General features: G+C 39.4%; 1 protein-coding gene across 2 annotated transcripts in view; it reads left to right on the top strand.

Moving 5' to 3' along the window:
* The first annotated feature begins 136 nt into the window (after nucleotides 1-136).
* The window catches only part of TNRC6A (trinucleotide repeat containing adaptor 6A), a 164,159-nt gene continuing 158,295 nt past the window's right edge, over nucleotides 137-6,000 (top strand). The window contains exon 1 of one of the 2 annotated variants that reach the window (XM_044234021.1): nucleotides 137-158. The gene's annotated coding sequence lies outside the window, so the exon portion shown is untranslated. The remainder of the gene's footprint in view (nucleotides 159-6,000) is intronic. The other variant, XM_044234022.1, reaches the window with a different exon arrangement.

Raw genomic sequence — 6,000 nt, 5'->3', positions numbered from 1 at the left:
TACTAATATAATGCAACCCCTTCGTTTCTCAGGTGTGAAAACTGAGGCCCAGAGAGGTGATGTGATTTGCCTAAAGTCATGCAACTAGTGGCAGAGCCAGGCCTAGAAGCCAAGTGTCCTGGCTCTCAAGACATTCCGCTGCCCGAGGAATGGAACAGGTAGTATCACTCATCCTGGGGGCCATGGGTCGGTCCGTTCAGCCCAGAGCTGCCTGGGCTTCCAATTAAGGAAGCCAGAGCAGCAGGGCTGGGAGCACTGAGTTGAGATTCAAGGAAGATTTCCTGCCTCTGGGATAAATAAGGTACACCCCAAGCAATGCATTAGGACAGGGACTCAGGTGCAGGAGTGAAGAAGGGAGATTCCCTCAGAACTCCGGCGTCGGCTGCAGGAGCCCAGTTACAACCTGGACCCTTCCCCAGGTTGAAATAATAGAGGGACTGAGCTCTGGTCTATCGAGAAAGTAGAATTCCTTCACGGTTGCCGTGACATTGTGGTTCCAGAGAGTCTTTTTCTTGAGTGAACCCAGCTGTTCACTCCATAATGCAGAGGGTGGTTTGGTCAGCAGGACTGTTGATTAGGACAGATACGGAGGCCTTCTCTCCATCTTACTTAGTCTCGCTGTGGTTTCTGTCAGCCACCACCCCTGCCCACCATTCATTCTTAGGGACAGCCTACGCTGCACTCCACACTGCAACACCCTTGTTGCTTAGTCCCTATATGGAAGCTTCCCTAACCCTTCAAACCTGATGTGTGACCCTGTCTTCACCTGACTCAGCACCTCACTCTGGTGAACATCGTGTTTGCTTCTCCAACACCCACCCACCCCATCCCCGTCGCGGCAGAAATGCAGTTTGGGAAATTCAAAGAGCTGGGTCCACACACTGCCGCTGACATCATACGGAGTTCCACTTCCAGACAATCCTTGTCTCTGCACCACTTACTCCAGAATCGAAGTCCCAGGTATAAGCGCCATATCATTCTGGTCCATGGCACCCTCCTTGGACGACGGGGCTCCTTCTGCCTCCGCAGTGGGAATTGCAAGAGGAGGCAAGTGCCTTCACTACCCTCATGTCAGAGTGAATCCCAGTGGGTAATTCTCCCAGAGGAGATCTGGCACTAATAAAAAGGTAGGGACTCTAGATGAGTGCTGTTTGATAGAATACTAAAATACTAAATCTTCTAGTAACCCCATTTAAAAAGGTAGGAACGTGTTTCTCCTTCCATCCACCAGTGGACTCTTGAGTTGCTTCCAACTCTTGGCTATTGTGAATAATGCTGCTCTTCATGAGGTGAAATTAATTTTAATGTTACATTTTATTCAATCCAGTATTTCTAAAATTTCATCACATCAATATATATTCAACATAAACAAATCATTAATGAGATAGGTTCTTTTGTGTGGTTGTTTTAAGCCTTTGGAGTCCAGGGCTATTTTATACTGAGCACAATTCAATCTAGATGCTGAATTTTTGTTAGAAATATTGAATCTGTGTTTGTATTTATGGTCGAACAAGTCAAGTCACATACCCAAGCTCTTCCAAGCATACTTAAAAAGTTTTTCAGTTGCAGGATGAAGCATCAAAAAATAATCTTCCCTTAATGTTCACTTCCACATTGACAAAACAAATTCGTCTTTATTAGAACTATTGTTTGTCCAAGTTATGTCAATTGACTGACTCATAGTAACTCAGTATTGTTAACATGGGATGTAAAGGGGTATTGCATAAATTGAAAAGTAACTCTAAGTTCATCAATGCCAACACAACGTTCTCCACATTGTTCTTGTAGGTTTTGTAGGTAGTTTACATTGTGCTGGTTATTACAATTAAAAATCTTTTGCCTATATATTCATATTAGAAAATGTGTTAAATCATTCAATGAATCATTTATTTATGAAGCTTCCATTTCAATGTAAATTCTTGTAGCCTTCTAGCTAGGTCACAAGGAAGATTTCTGTGTCCTTAGAGCTTCAAATTTATCTCATTCATATATACTATGATATCAGTGTGAAATTAGTAGATCACCATGTTTTGTCTTTGATTATTAAATATTTGGCAAGAATTCCTTTTGTTCCAAGCAAATCTTGATTAGAATTCACAGCACAGTAAATCTTTGTAAAACCCTTCCATGTGGGTGCCTGGCTGGCTGAGTTGGTTAAGCAACTGCCTTCAGCTCAGGTCATGATCCCGGAGTCCCAGGATCGAGTCCCGCATCAGGCTCCCAGCTCCGTGGGGAGTCTGCTTCTCCCTCTGACCTTCTCCCTTCTCATGTTCTCTTTCACTCTCTCTCTCTCTCAAATAAATAAATAAAATCTTAAACTTCCATGACCCAACCAATGAACAGAGATAAAGAGACAAGATCATCGCATTTATTGCTTTCTGTTCCTTTCCAAAAGCTGGTGATTCACAGCATTTGAGTGTATACACTGAACAATTTTAACAGCTATATCCATGACACTTTCCACAGAGTCTACTTCTGAAAACGAACACAAATATTTTCAATATATATCATACGGTGGAATGAAGGAATAAGGGAAACATCAGTCTCCTGTTTTGAAATTACAATAAATCCAGATTTTTTTTTTAACTGAACATATCTGGAGCACCATCTGGCATGACAGAAACTAATTTATTTCATATCTAACTGAGTATCTTCTTTGTCAGATGTAAAAAAATTTTTTTAAATCTCTTTTACAGTTTATATTTTTACACAATGAATTGACAATGTTTCTTCATAAATTTGGAAGACCTTTAAAATTAAATATACTCATAGTGCCTGGCTGGCTCAGTCAGAGAGCATGTGACTTCTGATCTCAGGGTCATGAGTTCGATCCCCACAGTGGGTGGCAAGATGACTTAAATAAACTCTTAAAAATAAATAAATAAAAATAAAACAAATTATACTCAGCATTAATTGGGAAGTGTCTCATGGCATAGCTCGTCTACAATTCACTATTTTTTCAAAATTTGAATTTATCTTTAATAAGTTTTTATTCTGTGGGCAGTTGTTTGGTGGCTTAATTGAAAATTGTTCCCCTTTTATAAGACTATCTTTTTAGTCTTTTTCTCGTGATTTTATAAAAAATTTCTCACAACTGAAATAATAATTTACCATCTTTTCACTAAAAATTATGGGAATGCATGGGTGTATAAAAATCCAGATCATTTTCTACCTGGCCAAAATTATACTCTCTGATCTTGTTAAAACCTATTTAAAACACTTTTTTTGCTCCACGTTTTATTCTGCTTTCAGGAAACTAATCTCATCCATTCTTTTTTTTCTATTGCAAAACAGATGTATAAAGCGTACCATTTTTAAGTGTACAGTTCTGTGGCATCGAGTGCATTCCCATTGTGCAACCGTCTCCACCGTCCATCTCCAGAACTTGGTTTATTTTCCGCAACTGAGTCTCTCCTTAAACACTAACCCCCCCTTCTCCCCAGCCTCTGGCAACCGCCATTCTAACTTTCAGTCCCTGTGAGTTTGACTGCTCTAGGCCCCTCGTGTAACTTGAATGATACAGTGTTTGTCCTTTTGTGACTGGCTTGTGTCACTTACTATAATGTCTTTAAATTTCATTCATGTTACAGTATGTGTCAGAATTTCCTTCCTTTTTAAGGCTGTCTAATATTCCCTCGTAATCTTCTGCCGCATCGTATTTATCCTTCCGTCCACCAGTGGACTCTTGAGTTGCTTCCAACTCTTGGCTACTGTGAATAATGTTGCTCTTCATGTGGGTGCACAAATTCCTATGGGAGCCCCTGCTCTCTCTTCTCTTGGGTCTTCTCTTGGGTCTTTTACCCCAGGCCCTATAGGACATGGGTTGATAAATTTAATCAGAGATGGAGAATTTCTAAGTCATGTGGTATTTCTAGGTTTAATTTTCTGAGGCAATGCCATACTGTGTTTCACCATGAAAGCACCATTTTGCATTCTCAGTGGCTGTGTACAAGGGTTCCAGTTCCTCATCAGCACGTGTTAGTGTTTGGTGACAGCCAACCGAGTGGGTGTGAAGCGGGATTTTGTGTGGTTTTGAATCGCATTTCCTTCGTGACAGGGAGGTGACAATGGCCATCTTGTCATGTGTGTCGTCAATTCCTCCTTAAAAAGAATTCTTTATCTGAGTACGACTGATACACAGTGCTTCATTCATTTCAGGTGTATAACCCAGTGTTTCAATAAGTCTATACTTTATGCTGTGCTCACAAGTGTAGCTACCCTCTGTCACCACACAGTGCTATGGCAGTATCATTGGCTATATTCCTTATGCTGTGCCTTTTATTCCTGTTACATATTCATTCCATAACAGAAGCCTGTACCTCCCACCCCTCTTCACCCAATTTGTCCAACCCCCCATTCTCTCCCTTTTTCTCCATCAGCCATCAGGTCTCTGAATTTACAGGTATGATTCTGGTTTCTGTTTGTTTATTCATTGTTCTTAGATTCCACATATGAATGAAATCATTTAGTATTTGTCTTTCTAAGTCTGATTTATTTCACTTAGCTTAATACCCTCTAGGTCCGCCCATGCACCCATGTTGTGGAAAATGGCACAATCTCATCCTTTCTTAAGGCTGCATAATATTCCATATCTTGCCTATGGTGAGTAATACTGTAATAAACACGGGGGTGCATATATCTTTTCAAATTAGTGTTTTTACTTTTCTTTGGGCCAACACCCAGTAGTGGAATTATTGGATCGTATGGTATTTCTATTTTTAATTTTTTTTCGGAGGAACTTCCTTACTGTTTTCTCTAGTGGCTGCACCAATTTACATTCCCACCAACAGTGCATGAGGGGTCATTTTTCTCCACATCCTCCTCAACATTTATTTCTTACCTTTTTGATGCCAGCCATTTTGACAGGTGTGAGGTGATACCTCACTGTGGTTTTGATTTGCATTTCCCTGAGGATGAGTGATGTGGAGCATCTTTTCATGTATCTGTTGGCCATCTGGATGTCTTCTTTGAAAAAATACCTATTCAGGTCCTCTGGCCAATTTTTAATCAGTTTGTTTGTTTTTTTGGTGTTGAGTTGTATAAGTTCTTTATATATTTTGGAAATCAACCCCTTATCAGATACATCACTTACAAATATCTTCTCCCATTCCATAGGATGCCTTTTCATTTTGTTGATGGTTTCCTTTGCTGTGCAGAAGCTTTTTATTTTGATGTAGTTCCAGTAGTTTATTTTTGCTTTTGTTTCCCTTGCCATCAATTCTTTTTTGAATGTTGAAAGAAAACCTCTTATCAAATTCACTCCGTGTTTGCTGAAAATGCCTCCATATTTTCTACTTTATTATCTTTTTAAGTGTTTGTTCTACAACAAACACAGCATTTTTGTTTTGCTTTGCCCAGCAAATTACAGTTGCCATTCATCATGAAATTTGTAGTTTATCTTCTTTTAGTCTCTGTATTTTCATTTCTTTCTCTCTCTCTCTCTCTCCTCTGGTCATAGTACTAGCTTCTACATCTCCATTTGGTTCTGCGTTCATTGTATGCCTAATTTTAAATTTAAAATTGCGTCCCTACATAGAAAAATGACTGGATTTTATGATAATTAAAATAATATGGATTTTGACTTAATTACCAGTTGTGTTTTACGAGTGTTATCAGGCAGCCTATACTGTTTGCATAAAATATTCAAGTAAACACATGATGGTGTTATGTCTGTGCACAGAAAAGATCATTCAAACTGAATCAGTGCATTGATACCTAGTAGATTGGCGGTGTGTTCACATGTAATCCCAGAAATATAACCCTATAGGTACCCAGCACACACCCTACAGTGTAGCAATATTTCATGTGATGCAATTGCTAGAATGCAATTGTTTGTCATCTCGATAAAATGGAATTTGACAGAAAAATGTCTTACACTGATTAAGTTTTGACATTCTAAAAATTAAGTAAAACTAAGAGTTAATTCTCCACTCACATCGGCAACAGTGAAAGTGCTTAGTGGTTACATGTGGCTAGTGGCTACTATATTGCATAGCACAG

This window comes from Neovison vison, chromosome 14, assembly GCF_020171115.1.
Source record: "Neovison vison isolate M4711 chromosome 14, ASM_NN_V1, whole genome shotgun sequence".
Classification (NCBI taxonomy): Eukaryota; Metazoa; Chordata; class Mammalia; order Carnivora; family Mustelidae; genus Neogale; species Neogale vison.
Note: the sequence above shows the minus strand (reverse complement) of the source record. Positions and strands in the feature narration are given on the sequence as shown.